This window comes from Callospermophilus lateralis, chromosome 4 (assembly GCF_048772815.1).
Source record: "Callospermophilus lateralis isolate mCalLat2 chromosome 4, mCalLat2.hap1, whole genome shotgun sequence".
NCBI classification, from domain to species: domain Eukaryota; kingdom Metazoa; phylum Chordata; class Mammalia; order Rodentia; family Sciuridae; genus Callospermophilus; species Callospermophilus lateralis.
In genome coordinates this window covers 65,642,638-65,661,954 of record NC_135308.1, presented here as the reverse complement: position 1 = coordinate 65,661,954, position 19,317 = coordinate 65,642,638, and the positions used below count along the sequence as shown (strand labels likewise).

The window sequence follows — 19,317 nt, the reverse complement described above, 5'->3', positions numbered from 1 at the left end:
AAGACGCCTATGGCACAAGAATTAAAACCAAGAATCAACAAATGGGATGGATTCAAACTAAAAAGTTTTTTTCTCAGCAAGAGAAATAATATGTGAGGTCAATAGGGAGCCTACATCCTGGGAACAAATTTTTACCTCTCACACATCAGATAGAGCGCTAATATCTAGGATATATAAAGAGCTCAACAAGATAAGCACCCAAAAAACAAATAATCCAATCAATAAATGGGCCAAGGACCTGAACAGATACTTCTCAGAAAAGGATATACAATCAATCAACAAATATACAAAAAAATGCCCATCAACTCTATCAATCAGATGACAACCATGATGAAGACAAACAACGATAAGTGCTGGCAAGGATGCGGGGGCGAGGGTGGGGGGAGTTACACTCATACACTGCTGGTGGGACTGCAAATTGGTGCAGCCAATTTGGAAAGCAGTATGGAGATTCCTTGGAAAGCTTAGAATGGAACCACCATTTGACCCAGCTATTCCTCTTCTCACACTATACCCAAAGGACCTAAAAACAGCATATTACAGAGACACAGCCACATCAATGTTTACAGCAGCACAATTCACAATAGCTAAACTGTGGAGCCAACCTAGATGTCCTTCAGTGGATGAATGGATAAAAAAAAATGTGGCATTTATACACAATGGAATATTACTCAGCACTAAAAAATAATTTGACCCAGCTATTCCTCTTCTCACACTATACCCAAAGGACCTAAAAACAGCATATTACAGAGACACAGCCACATCAATGTTTATAGCAGCACAATTCACAATAGCTAAACTGTGGAGCCAACCTAGATGTCCTTCAGTGGATGAATGGATAAAAAAAAATGTGGCATTTATACACAATGGAATATTACTCAGCACTAAAAAATAATAAGATCATGGCATTTGAAGGAAAATGAATGGCATTAGAGCAGATTATGCTAAGTGAAGTTAGCTAGTCCCAAAAAAACAAATACCGAATGTCTTCTCTGATATAAGGGGGTAACTCAAAATGGGATAGGGAGGAAGAGCATGGGAAGAAAATTACCTCTAGATAGGGAAGAGGGATGGGAGGGAAAAGGAGGGAGAGGGGAATTGCATGGATGGTGGAAGGAGACCCTCATCGCTGTACAAAATACATGTAGGAAGATGTGAATTTAATGTCAACATATCTTGACAGAGATATGATAAATTGTGGTATAAAGGTGTATTAAGAATTGTAATGCAAATAATAATAATAAGAAAGCTCATGTAAAATAAATAATAAAAAATAAAAAATGAAAGAAAAAAAGAAATAAAGCTCAATATTTGAACATGATTTTTCTTTTAAAAAAAATTAGATGTTGATGGACCTTTATTTTATTCATTTATGTATATATGGTGCTGAGAATCAAATCCAGTGCCTCACACATGCTAGACAACAACCCCAACCCTGAATATGATTTTCTAACAAAGAACACAAGCTTATCAACTGACATATTATCAGAACCAGTAACAGAACTCAACATACTGGTCAGGAACATGTTCAATTCATAAACATCAATACTTTTAGATATTGGCAACAACAATTAAAAAATGTCGTTTCAAACTTTAAAAAATTCCATTCACAATACCAACAAAACTGTAAAAGTATTTTGATATAAATCCAACAAGATTTCAAGCATTTTTTTTTTTTTTTTTTTTTTTGCAGGGGGTGGGGAGAGTGTAGCATTATTGAGGATTGAACTCAGGGGCACCTAAACACTGAGTCACATCCCCAGCCCTATTTTGTATTTTATTTAGAGACAAAGTCTCACTGAGTTGCTTAGTGCCTCACTTTGACTGAGGCTGGCTTTTAATTTGTGATCCTTCTGCCTTATCCTCCAGAGCCACTGGGATTACAGGTTTGTGCCACCATGTCCAGCTTCAAACATTTTTGAGAGAGAAAAAAAAGAAAAACACAAAACTACTGAATGACATGAAAAAGTACCTGAAAGAAAAGCTATCCATGTTCACAGACATGAAGACAAACCCCATAAAGCTGTTCTTCACCAACTATTAAGCACAATCCCAATGAAAATCTCTAGAGAATTTTTCACATAATTCAAAAAAACAGAAGCTAAAATTCACATGGAGGAGTAAAGGTTCAAGAATAACCAAAATAATCATAAACATTTGGACAAAAAAGGAAGGTATATCCCCAAACAGCAAGAGAAATTACAGATTTATAAGTCAAAAATATCTTTAAGATAAATTCTTCTATAAAGTTTTAATTAGAATTTTAAAAAAAGATAAATTCTTCTTTTTAACTCATTTAGAAGGAAAACCTGATCCACTCTAGTATGAGATTATGTACTGTTTATATATATACCACTTAGTGTGTCTATCAAAGTAATGTGTGTTAACAGGATACTGCAAAATGCCCACTAAACATTATGGCGAAACATTCTGGGCAAGAGACACACATCTGATCACCAGGATTTCTCACAAAAAAATTATAAAAGCTATAGTAATTAAATTATAAAAGCTTTTATATTATTATAATAATTTTATATTATAATAATATATTTTAATGTTATAATAATCTTATATTTTAAAGCTATAGTAATTAAAATTATAGTTCTATCCAAGGACTAGAGTCTAAATTATAGGATTTAGATTTTAAATATATGGGATTTTAATATTTACCAAACATAATATTTCAAAAAATGGAGAAAAGACAAATCATTCAATAAACAGTGTTTAAATAAGTGATATACTCGGAAAATAAACTGAACCCTACTTCTGACAGTATAATGAAATAAATTCCATGCATACTAAATTTTTTTAGTCTGTGAAAAGTACTAGGAGAAAATTTAGGACAATATCCTTGTAAAACTGAATTAGAATAAGGCTTTCTTAAGAACCAGAAAGTAAAAAACATAAAGAATAACAATTAATATGATTAATTATGTCAAAATGTTTCCTTCTTTCTAACTTTAGCTCTTTCACATTGGGTGTTTCCCATGTAGAAATTCTGTTTACAGATCTTACATGCATGTTGAATGTATTTTCACCTGGATATTCATCTCTTAATTTTTCTTACGGTATTTTATGAAATAACATTTCATCACTTTTTCAGCAAATGGCTGAACTATGCTCCTCACCCCTAAGATTCATAAACTGAAGTCTTAAGCTTCAAACCTCAGAATGTTGACTATATTTACAGAGAGATGGTAATTTAAAAGGTAATTTAGGTTAAATGAAGTCATTGGGGTAGGCCCTAATCCAGTACAACTGGTATCCTTTTATAAAAAGAGACATAACAGACCATGAGAAGACACCAGAAGAAAATGGCCATCTACAAGGCAATCAGAAGCCTCTGGAAGTAGTCAGCCAAGCTGACACCTTGATCCCAGAATGAAAGACTCCAGAATGGTGAGAAAATAAATTGCAGTTAGCATAAGCCACCCATTTTTCTTATGACAGCCCTACCAAACTAATACACCTCAACTTCTACACCAGAGAGAAATATAGAAATCAAAAGGAATTTTCTGGGTGTCCTCTTGTCATACATTCTTTTACATTAACACCCATCCTTAACTTGTTTTCTCCACTCTGATAAAAGAGCTAGTCTTTCCATGGTACTGCAGGGCCTGTGTGCTGAGCCTTCCTCAGAAACCTTATGTAACAATTGATTTTCCTTTATGATGTTTTTGTAACTTCTGTTTATAGTCTCCCATCTCTCAACTGCTTCACACTCTCCACTTGGTTTCTTTTATCACACTCTCCTTTTCTTGTCTTCCTCATTATTTGTTCATTCCTGCTTTAACTGTTTCTGATCTCCAGAGTTACATCTTCATCTCTGTATTATTCTCACACTGCAATATCATCCTTAGGGGATCACTTCTCCCGACCCTTACCAGTTTTAAATATAAACTGTATAATGATGACTCCAAATTTACACTTCCAGTCCTAACCCCTTCATTTGACAATCAGAACCATATACCCCACTATCTGGGTATCTCCAATTGTACTTCTCATTAGCAACAGTGCTCAGGATACATGGACAGAATAGTTTTTGTATTATCCTCTTTAGTACTATTGCTCTAGTATCAAAGCATATTAAAAACACTATACTCAACTATTAAAACAAAAATGTGTCCAGAACTATTTCCAACAGAGTCTAAATGTGCAGTAACAAAAATGCAACACATACTCTTCCAGTACATTTCACCGTAACAAGGGCTTTGTGAAATAATCAGTTCTCACTGTGTTCCTGAAAGTCACACATCCAAGGACTAGCAGGAAAAGCGTAGGCTCATTCAGCTTAACTATTTAAATGGAGAGCTTTGGATGAATAAATGAAACTCTTAGACCCTCAGCATCTTCATCAATGAAATGGACATAAGATCTTTTTTTCCAAGAAGAGCTAAGAGGATCAAATCACTGAGTGAGTATAAAATACCTGGGGTTCTTAGTAGGTTTTCAGTAAGTTTTAGTCATTACAATTGTAGGTGTTTATTTTACACATATTTTCACACAAGTGGGAAAACTGAATGAAAAAGAGCAAACTACAGAATTTCTTGAAATAACAAGATTCCAGGAACAGACTATATAATTATGGGACTGCTCTACAAAGATACAAAGGCAATTCAGTGGAGAAAGTCAATCATGTCCCCCACAAAAGGAGACTGGCACATTTTCACGGCCACCACAGTCCACCCCTTGTATCCCTTCTCCACAATGGCACAAGGAGCAGCTTTTGCTTGATTCCCACAGGGCTCTCTTTTTGAGAGGAACAGAGAAGAGAAAAGTTACTGGAACAAACTACAGCTGCTGGTGGTCTGAGCTCATTTTCTCCCATCCCTACTATTCTAAATTCCACTCATCCTCACTTTTTACCTCAGCAGGTCTTGGTGACTTACCTTATGTTTTGATTCAGCTTTCACTCCTAAGAGCTATAAGCCCTCAGAATCATATTCATCTCAGGCCAGGACTGCTGCACATGTCCATTCGCAGTTAAAATGGGACAAAGTAGTACCAAAAGGAGCCCAGCTGGATCATCAAGGCTCTCCTCCCCCATATGTTCATAATGTGAAAAATTACAATCTAAATGGTTATGTATATTATTGGCTATATATGTTAAGGCAAAGCTACAATATGGGATTCAATCTGTAATGGGTCCTCAAAAATTATTGTGTAACCAGAACCTCAGAAAACAGGGTCTTTGTAGATGTAGCCAAGTTAAGGTAATTTCATTAGAAAGGCCCTAAATGCTGGTTTGTTTGTTTGTTTTTAGATTAGAAAGGCCCTAAATGATTGATTTTTTGTTTGTTTTTTGGACCAAGGATTGAACCCAGGGATGCTTAATCCTAACCACATCCCCAGGGTCTGAGACAGGGGTTAGAGACAGGGTCTGGCTGAGTTGCTAAGTGCCTCACTAAGTTGCTGAGGCTGGCTTTGAACTCACAATCCTCCTGCCTCAGCCTCCCGAGTTGCTGGGATTAAAGGTGCACACCAAAATGCACAGCTGAATGATGTCTTTATATGAGAAAAGAAAGGAGATTCAAGCACAGAGATACACATTAGGAAGAAGGCCAGAGATCAGAATAATGTGGCAACAAACCAAGCAAGCCAAGGATTGCCAGGGGCCACCAGAAGCCAGGAAGAAAAAAGAAAGAATTCTCTCCAGAATGTTCAGAGAAAACAAGGCTTTGAGGACATTTTTTTCCAGGGGGTGGGGGGGAGGGGCTACTGGGGATTGAACCCAGGGACACACTACAACTGAACTACATTGCCAGTCCTTTTCTGAGATAGCACTTCGCTGCCTCAATCTCCCCTGGGATTAAAGGCATGGGCCAATATATCTTGGCTCTCACGGATATCTGAATTTTGGACCTCTAGCTCTGGAACTATGAGAACGAACTTGACATAATTTGTTACAGGTACCCTAAGAAATTAACTTTTTATCTCACTGTAAATGATGATGTATCCAGGAGGGGTGGTGCAGACTATAATCACAACTATTCAGAAGGCTGAGACAAGGGGATCACAAGTTCAAGGCCAGCCAAAGCAATTTAGCATAAGCATGCCTCAAAATAAAAAAGGGCTTTAGAGTGCTCCTGGGTTCAATCTTCAGTGCAGCAAAAAAATGAATAAATATATAAATGATGATGTGGTTTCATCCTCAATGTGTGGAAAAACATTTCAAAGAGAAAACAGAAAAAAATTATAAACACAGATTCCCTCCACATTAAAAAGAAAAACATGCACTTGTAATCCCAGTGGCTCAGGATGCTGAGGCAGGAGGATTGTGAGTTCAAAACCAGAGTCAGTAATTTAGTGAGGTCCTAAGCAACTGAAACTGTCTCTAAATAAAATACAAAAAAGGGCTAGGGATGTGGTTCAGTGGTTATGTGCCCCTGGGTTCAATTCCCAATACAAAAAAAAATATATATATATATATATGTTATGGCAGGTTACACAACCTAGATAGTAACATTTTTAACAATGATTTTGCTTTCTCATATACCTGCAGAAACTACACATTTATCTTTGTAAGAACATACTATTTTTATAATCAGGACTAAATTAAAAAACTATTCTAGAATGGGTAGATTAAAGATATCCAACAAATTGTATACTGGTCTAAGTACTATAAGGGTCAAGATATTAAAAACATTTATTGTACGACTTCTACAATAAAACCAGGACATTTTCCTTGTAGCCAAATGTAATGAATTCTCTTTACTTCTATTATATCTCACACTACTGACCACTTCTATCTTCAAACTCTTACATGAAGTCTCTGATCCTACTCTTCTGATTCTACTATCTCTCCAAGACAATCCCTTTGTCATACACTTTATTGGCTCCTCTTTCTCTGCTTTTAATAATTTTTTTTAAAGAGAGAGAGAATTTTTTAAATTTATTTTTTAGTTTTCGGCGAACACAACATCTTTGTTTGTATGTGGTGCTGAGGATCGAACCGGGCTGCACACGTGCCAGGCGAGCATGCTACCGCTTAAGCCATATCCCCAGCCCCTCTTTCTCTACTTTTAAATGACTAGTATAGCTAATAGCTCTATTTTCAAACATGTTTTCACATTCTTTATTCATTTTTCCTGGGCAATCTCATCCATTATTGTTTCAATTAATACTTATTTTACACAGATATTTAGTTTAAATTTTCTCTATCAATATTCCCACTGCTGATCTTTCTTTTGGACTGCAGACCTACCACATACTAAACATTGCTGTTAAGATGATCCACAGGCAACTCATCCATTCTAAATAAACATATTTTCTCTAAAACACATCGTTTCTCCTATGTTCCCTGGCTGAACAAAATTCATTTTGACTCCTTCATTCAACTTCCATTAATTAATCCATCACTATGTACCATAAATTCTTATCTTTGTAATATATATAATTCATTTCCAAACCTTCAGCTACAACCTCATCCAGTCTGAACAAGACTATTAAAACAAACTTTTAAGTGGCCTCCTTTACTGTATGGTCTTCTTTTTTCTTTTTTTTTTAAAATATATTTATTTTTTATTTTTATGTGGTATTGAGGATCAAACCCAGGGTCCCACGCATGCCAGGCGAGCGCCACCACTTGAGCCACATCCCCAGCCCTTCTTTTTCTAATCTATTGATGATGCCCAGTTTTATTTTACAAGCCCAACATATTTAAGGAATGTTACACAGTGTAATCAATAACAGCCATTCACTATGATATAGAGATTCTGGAGGTAAAAGTCAGAGGCATATTGGAAACCCTAGAGGAGCAGTGATGGTTTGATAAAAGTTCCATATTCACAGGACATGCCTATAATCTGTGACTCAAGAACCTGAGGCAGGAGGATGGCAAGTTCAAGGCCAGACTTAGCAACTTAGCAAGATCCTGTCTCAAAACAAAAATTAAAAAGGACTGAAAAGTGTAGCTCATGTTACCCCCTGGGTTCAATCCCGAATACTAAAAAAAACAAAAAAGAGAGAAAATTTCCTTATTCTAAAGCTCTGTTTTTCCCCCACCATACCTCTGTGAGAATCAATATGTTTTGTATGCCTTTTCATTTTTTTCCATATTTATTTTTACTAGGGCACGTGTATGTTCTATAACTTATTTCACTTGCAAGCATGAATAGTGAGGTGTCTATATCTCTCTTCTCTCTCTACATGGGCCACTCCTGGGGTCTGGTCACGATATGCTACCACAGTGAAGACAGATCACCTTCTTTCCTGGTAGGAGGCAAAGCTTCCGTTTTAGGACCATCAAGTGGGGTTTCCTCCTGTAGCTGCTTAACCTCTCTCCCCCAGCTTTCCTTTCAGTTTTCTCCACTGCACTGTCTTGGCAAAGTAATCAGGATACAATGCCTTCTCAGAAAGATGCCAGTGATTTAAGCACTATTCTGGAGTCTTGTAGCACTCATATCTCTCATAGGAAGTGCCCCCAGGAGAATCAGGGATATGGGTACTGACTGTGCCAGAACTCTTCTTCTGCCTCCCTCAACCACTGGGTGGCATTCACTCTATGTTCTTCAAACCAGCCTCTCATCATACACGCAAAGTACCAGTACTTGTCCCTGTGGACACACCATGACTCTAACGCAGCAGCCCCTTATAAAGCCACAACATCTTTGGCTGGTGGGTCAGAAAGGCACCCTGCACAAGAACACCATGATGCCCTGCTCTCCTTTAGAAGCCACCTGCCTTTTCATTTTTGTTTCAGCATTTTTTTTTACACGTCATATCACAAAATTCACCATTTCACTTTATAATTTATACAATGCAGTGGCTTTTAGTATCTGTAAGGGACTGATTCTAAGAACTCTCATGGATACCAAAATCCATAATACTCCAATCTCTCATTATAAAATGGTATACTTGAATGTAACCTATGCCCACCCTCGCATTGTACTTTAAATCATTTCTAAATCATTTATAATACCTAATATAATGTAAATAATATGGAGGTAGTTGTGTTATTTAGAAAATAATGAAACAAGTGAGTACATATTCAATACAAATAACTTTTTTCTGAATATTTTTTATCAGCAGTTGGTTGAGATCTGCAAATGCAGAACCTGCAGATACAGAGAGCCAACTACATTCACAACCATTACCACTATCTAATTACAGAATATTTATCTCACTGAAGCTGGGGGTGGTACATGCCTGTAATCCCAGGGACTTGGAAGGCTGAGGCGAGGACAGCAAATTCAAGGCCAGCCTCAGCAACCTAGAAAGAACTTGTTTCAAAATTTTAAAGAAGGGTGGAGGGGCAGTCCTAAGGAGTATAGTTCAGTAGCAGACCAATCTTGGATTCAATCTCCAGTACCATAAAAAATAAATATTAACATCATTGATAAAAAAGACCCCGCAAATCCATAAACACCAATTTCAAGTCCTCAGGCCCTGGCAACTAATAATCTATTTCCTAGATCTACAGCAGGGCCTATTCTGAACATTTCAAGTAAATGGAATCAAATAGTATGTGGTCTTCAGTGTGGAAAGTGGAAGAGAAATAGTTGTGAAGAGATCAATTATTTTCCCATCTAGGGTGTTTTCTTAATATCCTAAATCCTACTTTTCATATTCCTTACGTAATCTCAATGAATTCTTTTTTTAATATTTATTCTTTAGTTGTAATTGGACATAATACCTTTATTTTAATTATTTTTACAAGGTGCTGAGGATCAAACCCAGGGCCTCACACATGCTAGGCAAGCGTTCTACCACTGAACTACAGCCCTCAATGAATTCTTAAAATAGAAAAACAACAAAACTGAATTCAGACCTGGTCACTAAAACTCCACTACCAAATTTATCAGGTAGGTCATGAAAAATACAAAAAGAATGCTCAAAATTTCCACTATCACTTTTCCCTACGAGAAAAGCATTGATTCAACAGTTAAGCACATACTAACAGAGAACATGTTCCCCAGCCTAGCCCCTCTACACCCACTCCAAATCCTAGAATATACTCAAAGGTCTAAAAATAAAAATACTTCTACACACAATGATTGTATGTAGCCTTTAATTCTCACTCTCCCCACAAATAGCTACAAGCATAATATGAAACTGCAGACAGCAGTCTCTAACTTGTTCCTCAGAGATGAGAAAGAAGGATAATATTAGCTCTCAATGACCTGGATCTCCAAAAGAACACCACATATTCATAAGACAAACTAGAAAATTCTTTACCAGTAACCTAGTAACCTATTCCAAGTTAATTACAACTGAATAGGCTGATGTGGATGAGCTATGAGATATTCATAAGTTGAACCAGAAAATATAATACACTACCCATTAGCTATTTAAAGTACCATAAGTAAAATTCTGACCTAAATCTCAAAATTACTAGTCCAACCTACTGCAATTAGCATGTATTCTCAGAAAATGAGTTTAACTAAATATTGTCTTTAAACGTTTTTAAAGATTCTGCTCTGGCTGGGGTTGTGGCTCAGTGGTAGAGCACTTGCCTAGCAGGTGTGAGGCACTGGGTTCCATTCTCAGCACCACATTAAATAAATAAATAAGCAAGCAAGCTTATTAAAAAAAAAAAAAAAGAATTAGTCAAAAAAAAAGATTCTGCTCATTTTCTCCAAGGGCCAGTAATATTACTAGGGGCAAGAAATATGCTACTATCTTAAGCTCTCTATGAAAAGATTAACAATAGACCAAAATTTACAAATCCCTTTTAAGTACAATCTGGCATAATCTTATCAATATTTGAAATGTGCATACCATTAGAACTACAAGTTTTACTTTTTAAAATATTCTCCATAAGATGTTTTCACAGGTTTAAGAATATATGTGCAGGATGTTCAATTACTGTATTGTTTGTACCATCAAGAAGAGAGAACAGTCAAGCAAAGTGATGCACACCTGTAATCCCAGCAACTCAGGAGGCTGAGACAGGAAGAATGCAAGTTCAAAGCCAGCCTCACCAATTTAGAGACACCCTAAGCAACTTGGCAAGACCCTATGTCAAAATAAAAATTAAAAAAAAAAAAACACTTAAATTTCCAACAAGGGATAGGTTAAACAAATTATGTTATCTCCAAATCTAAAATACAATTAATGAAATTTTCAAATAAGTGTATCTTAACATGCCAAGACAACTAGAATACAATGTGAAATAGAAAAGAAAATGTTATAGAATAATACAATGGTTTGAATACAAAAAGGATAAACATAAGTGTCTGTGTACATACCAGAAAGTTTAGATAGTAACAAGCTATTTTTTTAATGATTTGGATTTTTTAAGTTGTAGTTGGACACAATATCTTTTATTTTATTTATTTATTTTTTTAAATGTGGTGCTGAGGATCGAATCCAGGGCCTCGCACATGCTACGCAAGTGCTCTACCGCTGAGCCACAATCCCAGCCCCAACAAGCTATTTCTTTTTTTTTTTTCCCCTCCTTAGGTGCTAGGGATAGAACCAATGATCTTATGGACACTAGGCAAGCACTCTACCATTCAGCTACATTCCTAAGCAACTCCAACAAGCAACTTCAGAAAGCCCAGATAGACACTTTTTCCCTTGCCTATATGTTTTAGGGGTTTTGTTTATTTTTGGTATCAAGGATTGAACCCAGGGAGCAAAACCACTGGGCCAACATCCCCAGCCCTTTTTATTTATTTGGAGATAGGGTCTGGCTTTGAACTTGTAATCCTCCTGCCTTAGCCTCCCAAGTCACTGATTACACCTGGTTCTATATGCATTATTTTCTTTTCTTTTCTTTTTTTTTTTTTTAACAATGAGCATGTATTACTTTCACATTAAAAAAAAAATAGTCTCGGGGCTGGGGTCGTGGCTCTGTGGTAGAGCACTTGACTAGCATGTGCGAGGCCCTGGGTTCGATCCTCAGCACCACATAAAAAAATAAATAAATAAAAATAAAGGTATTGTGTCCACCTACAACTACAAAATATTTTTTTAAAAAAAAACAGTCTCACTATATAGACTAAGGGTTTAAGTAAGGACCTCACAGCACTCACTTAAATAATAATTAATAGATGTTATGCCCTGATGCTGATTGGTAACATCTTTGTGAGTAGTACAAGGTTTAAAAAAAAAAACAAAAAAAACTGCACATTAAAGAAAGCAGATGTCTCTGCTTCTACCCTCATGATATGATTTAATAATATGAGGTTTGCTAACACCATGCATCTGATTCTATGATCTTAATCTGATTCCCCTATATTAACTAGACATGCAAAACTACAGGACATTGGCTAAAGAAACACTGTCGCAGTGGCATATTCATCTGAAAGAGAACGATTGCTAGGAGCAACAATGATATTACCAATTTAAAGGAACAATCTTAACACTTGATGCTGTTAGCATTTCATCCCTTTTTATGGAAGGGTGAGTAACTCAGTTACAATCAGGTTAATTACAGTTTTTAATAATTCTTATCAATCAGTTAATCAAGGTAATTGTAAGCTCCAACAAAGTTCTCACCATTACAAATACTGGTCAAGAAGATATTTAAAAAAGTAAATACAAGGTTGCTAATCATAGCTGTTCTCTACTTATCTCAACAATTTTATGCCACTTAGTTCAAGAGTCTTCCCCCATAACTCATTCTTATTAACATCCTGGGGGTTTTTTGTTGAGTGGTTTTTTTTTGTTTGTTTTGTTTTGTTTTTTGTTTTTTGTTTTGTGGAGTGTTTTGTTTTGTTTTGGCACCAGGGATTAAACCCAGGGTACTTAACCATTGAGCCACATTCACCAGCCCTTCTGATATTTTATTTAGAGACAGGATTTCAGTGAGTTGCTTAGGGCCTCACTGAGTTGCTGAAGCTGGCTTTGAACTTGCAATCCTCTGCCTCAGCATCCTGAAAGGCTGGAATTACAGGCATGTGCCACCACGCCCAGCTAAAATCCTGGGTTTTTAAAATCCTAAAATATCAAATGGCAATGTTGATCAGCTTGCATTTTATACCACATCTCATCCTAAATTATGATCAGTTCAACAAAAGTTCAACAAATTTTACCACAAATATCAGCCAGGTATGGAACTACATGCCTATAGTCCCAGCTACCAGGGAGGCTAAGTTAAGATCACTTGAGCGCAGCAGTTGCAGACCTGCCGAGGCAATACAGTGAGACCCTGATCTTAAAAACTACATTATGCACTTGTTCATAAATATTATTCACAAACCCATTCCAAAAACATGAAAATCCAAAATTTTGTAACTAATGTGGAGGCAAAACCAGAACTGAACCAATACAAAAATACCAAAGTATCTGATGAAGGAATTAGGAAGAATCTCCTGAAACTCCTTAAAAAGTTAGGTAATAGATAGTATATGCATCGTATCACCTTCCTACAACTGAGAAATTCAAAATTCCGGACTAAAAGATCTTCAACATCCACCTGTATCATTGGTTAAGGTTTAATACTGACATCATTTTTCATAAATAAAGAAACTTATAATGAGAAAGCTATAAAAAGAAGTTCTAATTTTGTAATATTTTATTTTTTAAGGTAGGCAATAAGTACACTGTTACAAATTATACAATTCTTCTTTTGCAAGTAGGAAACATTTCATAATTTTTAAAAGTACTAAAAATTATAGGTATCCGAGAACTTTTTCTTTCCTAAAAGTATTTGGAAGGCAAAAAATTTGAAAATGAGTTAAGGATCTTAAGGATATTCATATCTTTTCAGGCAGCATGGTTGACATAAACTTGTAATCCTAGCTGCTCCTGAGGCTGAGGAGGGCAAGTTCAAGGTCTAAGTCAAGGTCAAGGTCAGCCTCAACAACTTAAGGAAACCAGGCCTCTAAATAAAATATATTTAGAGGAAGTGGCTCAGGGGTAGAAGCCACTACATTCAATGCCATATATGGGGGGAGGGAGGGATAGGTTTTTCATCTCTCCTGATTCAGAAATTAATTCCATGAAGAGAAAAATGCAGAAAAAACTTCATCAAGTAAAAACATACCAGCTTTATTGGTACTCATCTCTTTAGGAAATGTTTTAAAAGTGAAATGTTTAAAACTAGCATGCAGCCTACAAAAAATAAATTTACAAGAAATAGCTGACATGAGCCAGGCATGGGGGCACACACCTATAATTCCAGAGATGTGGTTAGGTCAAAATAGTACAATCACAAATTCAATAGGGAGACTCTGTCTCAAAATAAAAAATAGGGGGCTAACAACTAAATAATAAAAATTTTTAAAAGATGGAAAAAAAAATAAGGGGCTAGAGTTGAGGCTTGACTATAAAGTGCTTGCCTAGCACATGCGAGGGAGGCGCCAGGTTTGATCCTGAGAACCACATAAAAATAAAAAAATAAAATAAAGGTATTGTGTCCAACTACAAATTTTAAAAATATTTTAAAAATAAATAAATAATAAAAAACGGTTAGGGGTGCGGATCAGTGGTAAAGCACTGCTGGGTTCAATCCATGGTACCAAGGAAAAAATATCTAAGATGAAAAAATATTTATAATACAGAAAATGAAAAAGGATATAATTTTAACATGCAAAATAATCCCAAATTTGCAAATATCCATATTTAAACATAGCTAAACAATGGGAGAAAATGTTTACTTTCCTAATAGTTTTCCAAGTATGCCAAGTAGGTATATATTGCTATTTTAAAAAAGAAAAAGATTAAAAAGATTTAAACAGAAACAAAAGAAAAAAGCCATTGTAATCCAATCTGAGCATTTCCTCTTTTTGTACCTGGTCTCAAAATCATTCCCCACACAACACTTTCAGCTAACACCATCAAAGAGCATTAGCACATAATATCAGAACTACCTGTTGGCCCTAAACATATAATAAATTTCATTATTTCCAATACAGATGCAAAATACCTAATATTATTTCAAACATGAATGGATATATTAGAAAACACTGTGAAGAAAGTAGTAAGATTCCCTAGAACAAGCTATGTATACAATGCAAGTGGTGATCTTTCTAAGGCAGTGGTTGAATGGCACACTGTCAGTTACAAAGCATAAGGTGGGACTTAAGGAAAAGACCTTGGAAAAGGGATTTGCAGAGCCATTAAAAGTCACAATTCCTTTCTCCTCAACCAGGAAGAGTCCATTTTCTCTTCTGTGGTACCATCTCAATAAACTCTACCAATGAATATTTTGAAAGTATAATTCTTTACATGTATACATACAAATTAAAAATTACAGAATTTTTAATTCTATAGCTTTAGCCCAAAGTACCATGAAATCACAAATTTAAGAATACCCAAAGATATTCAAACAGAATGCAGTGCTTCATGGAATAACTAAGAACAGGAGCTGCATGTTTCAAAGTTTCCAAAATTAAAATAGATTTTTTATTAAAGATCTACTTAAGTGAAACATCACAACAGAAATGTTACACTGCACATTTTTTAAAAGCCTTATACATCATCATATAATGTCTTTAACATAGTAGCTGATTCATAGTAAGAACTTCTCAATATTACAATATTTTCTACTTTAAAATACACATTTTTTTCATATTTTAAAGTACCTGAAAGTGGTGTTCAGTTTATAATTAATATGTATAACTAATGTAGGTTTCCTTCTTTCCTAAAAAGAATGATTTATTAAGTTGATGATAAATTCCACAAAAAAGAAAGGGCAAGGAGCTGGGGTTGTGGCTCAGCGGTAGAGTGCATGCCTCACACGTGTGAGGCACTAGGTTCAATCCTCAGCACTACATGAAAACAAATAAATAAAAAAAAGGTATAGTAAAAAAATAGATAATTCATTAAAAAAAGAAAGTGTAAACTTGAAATGAGGAAATATAGTATGTATTAATTGCAGTCAATACTTGCCAGAATAGTTCGTTTAGCCATTTCCACAACCTTTTAAGAGAAATGTTATTATCCCATTTATAGATAAGAAAACTACAAGTCAGAAAGGATCAGTAAGACACCTAAGATCACGTATTTATCTAACTCTAAAGTCATATTTGTAGCTAAAACAATATACTGCATATTCATCTACTATTTTACTCTCACCAAGGTGCATTTATAGATCTTTTTTAAATGGGTCAGAGAGGTTAAAATTAGTTTGTTCCAAATCACAAACTCTTGTTCCTCAAAGTCCTTCTCCCATAATCTGTTTCATAATCTGCTAATCTGTTTCAGTACCTTTTTGAGCTCTAAGCCTGAACTTCCAACTATCAAATGAATGCACTGTTATTCCTGGGCTGCACTAAAACAGTAGCCACTCGCCATATGCAGCTTCTAAGTACTTGAAACATAGCTAGTGAGACCAACAAATGAATTAATGAAATTTTTTCTTCTATTTAATTATAATTAAAATTTAAATTTAAAAAACTGAAATTCAGCTCAGTTATTGGAAAAATTTTAAGCATGATTAGAGTTGGTATGTGAATCACTTTTTCAACTGTAAATTTCATTATTTACAGATCTAAATACAGATAGGATATTTCTGATAAAAAATTAGAATTTGAATTTATGTTGTGTAAGTTCACAATTGATTTCAAAGACCCAATATGAAGAAATAATGTGTATAGCTCTCTAAATTTTAATATATCTTTCAATATCTTGAAATGGATTTTGGATATAGTAGGTTAAGTAAAATAACTATAAAGTTTAAAACTCTAATTGTTTAATTCTTTAATTTTTTTTTAATTAAAGCCAGTCATGAAGGTATACACCTGCAGTCCCAGCTACTAAGGAGGCTGAGGCAGGAGAATCCGATTAGGCAAGGAGTTCATGACCAGTCTGACTTAGATTAACATAGCATCTTAAAAATATAAATTTTTTAAATTACCTATGTGATTCATATTCCTATTGGAGAGTACTTTGTACAGACTGCTATTACCCTACCACTACTGTCATGAAAAACATCACTATCTCACTCAGAACTATCTAATAGAACCTTCTCTGATTAAGGAAAAAGTTCTACAAGTAATGATGATTTAGTGATGATGATGATGACACTGTCTAATAGAATCTGTGATTAACCATATATTACAACCAAATGTTGTGGAGTCACAGTGCTCAGGAGACTGGAGAATATAATCTGCTACTCTTGACTTTTCTGAGAAAAAGGAAGTAGATACCAAAAACTAGACCAGTACAGTCCAGAAGAACTTTCTATGACAACAGAAATCTTCTATTTCTGCACTGTCAAAAAAAAGAAGCCACATGTCCCATCTGGCTATTAAGCATATATAACCAGATACATTTTTCTGCTTAAATCTCTCTGGATACACTAAAATATGATTTTGTAGAACTCTGGAAATTATTTAATTTTTTAAATAATTATTTAATACGTATGTCATTCAATATTTGTGTGGCTAGTCCAACTGAAGACCTGAATTTTATATCTTATTTCACTTAATTAGTTAGATTTAACAATTAAACAGTCATATGGCTACTATAGTTATCAGTACTATTCTTTGCCTAGGTGCTCCAAGTCTGGAGTCACCTTAGCCTCCTCCTGCCCAACACCAGTTTTTGCTTCACAAAACTACACACACACACAATAATGAATTACACAGTTCTGTGTTTCTTAAATCTTTCAATTTTGTATGCTTCTCTATCTCCACTGTTACTGCTTCAGTTTTCATTCTTTACCAGGAGTAAAGCCACAGTCTCCGACTTGACTTCCTCACTTAGATTTCTCCTATCTACTCTTTGTAAAAAGCAAATATAAACCTGTTATTTCCTTTACCCACAAATCTCCAAAGTCGGTGGGTGCAGTGGCACACAGGAGGATCGTAAATTCAAAGCCAGCCTCAGCAATGCAAGGCTCTAAGCAACCTAGTGATATTCTGTGTCTAAATAAAAGACAAAAAATAGGGCTGGGGATGTGGCCCTGAGTACTCCCCACCCCACCCCCCAAAAAAAATCTCCAAAGTCTTGCTATAACCTCAAGGCAAAATTTCAATCCTAACATGGTTTACAAAGTCCTTCATCATCAAAATCCAATCTCAAACCTCATCTTTCCCATGCTTTCCACCTTCCTCTTCTTGTCCATATCATTAACACTTATTACATGCTATTATAATTGCATGTTTACTTGTCTCCCTCCCATCACCAGCATCCTCAGGGCAGAGACAAGTGTCTCAAACATTATGTTGCCACAATACAGTCAAGAGTACACAAATGAAGTATTAAGTAGGATCTCACTATGTTGCCCAGGCTGTCTCAAACTCCTGGGATCAAGCAATTCTCCAGATTCAGTCTCCTAAATAGCTATAACTATAAGCACACAAACACCATTCCTGGCTTAGATGTGTATTCTAGAACAACTATAAAATTTTGTAAAAAACAAAAATTAAAATTTTATAAAACAGGTATCTTTTCTAAACAATTTAAAAGAATTTTAATGTGAGTAGGCTACAAATCAATCCCTAATTTTCAACTCTTCAAAGATCCTGATATGTAACTTAAAATATAGTACAAGGGGCTGTGGGTATTGCTGAGTGGCAGAGCACTCACTTAGCATGTGTGAGGTCCTGAGTTCAAGCCCTAACACCACTCAATCTATCAATACAGGCATGAGGATGTGACTTAGTGGTAGAGCACTTGTCTAGCATGTGGCAAGGCCTTGGATTCAATCCCCACTTACTGCAAAAATTAAAACAAAATACAGTATACAGATACATACTTATAATATGGAAATGTAACACTGTTATATTTGTACTTTATTGGAATTATGAGTTTAAACATCAGAAATAATTTCTGCCCATTTTCAAAAAAACCACATAAAAATTGCTGCTCTATCAAAATTAAACATTATCAGAAAAAGTCGGGAATCATGGCACATGCCTATAATCCCACCTACTTGAAAGCCTGAAGCAGGAGGATTACGAATTTAAGTCCAGCCTAGGCAATGTAGTAAGATGCTATATCAAAATTAACAGATGGTCACAGTGGCACACACCTATAATCCCAGCAATTCAGAAGCCTGAGACAAGAGCACTCAAATTCAAGGTCAGTTTCAGCAATTTAGCAGGACCCTGTCTCAAAATAAAAAAATTAAAAGGACTGAGGAAATAGCTCAGTGGTAAAATACCCGAACCAAGTTCAATCCCCGGTACCAAAAAATAAAATAAATAATTTTAAATAGTTTAGAAAAAGAAAGTATTAGAGCACTGGCCTAGCACATGTGTGGCCCTGGATTCCATCCCTAGCACCAAATTATTTCAGAATACCAGTTTCTGTATATCCTGGCCAACTCTATCTCAGAGATGATCTTTTGATTTCAGCCATTCTTTGTGGGTGTCCAGCTGTATCTTCTTGTGGTAGCTCATATCTAATGATGGTAAGCATTGATCTGAAGTGTTTATTACTAAGTCAGTGAAGTGTTTATTCAAATTTTTTGTCCATTTT

At 35.4% G+C, this 19,317-nt stretch overlaps 1 protein-coding gene and 1 pseudogene across 8 annotated transcripts in view; both read right to left on the bottom strand.

Moving 5' to 3' along the window:
- Erc1 (ELKS/RAB6-interacting/CAST family member 1) overlaps window positions 1-19,317 on the bottom strand; it is a 532,578-nt gene that overhangs the window by 501,687 nt on the left and 11,574 nt on the right. The gene's annotated exons all lie outside the window — the stretch shown is intronic.
- Window positions 8,145-8,527, bottom strand: LOC143398275 (NADH dehydrogenase [ubiquinone] 1 beta subcomplex subunit 9 pseudogene; annotated as a pseudogene).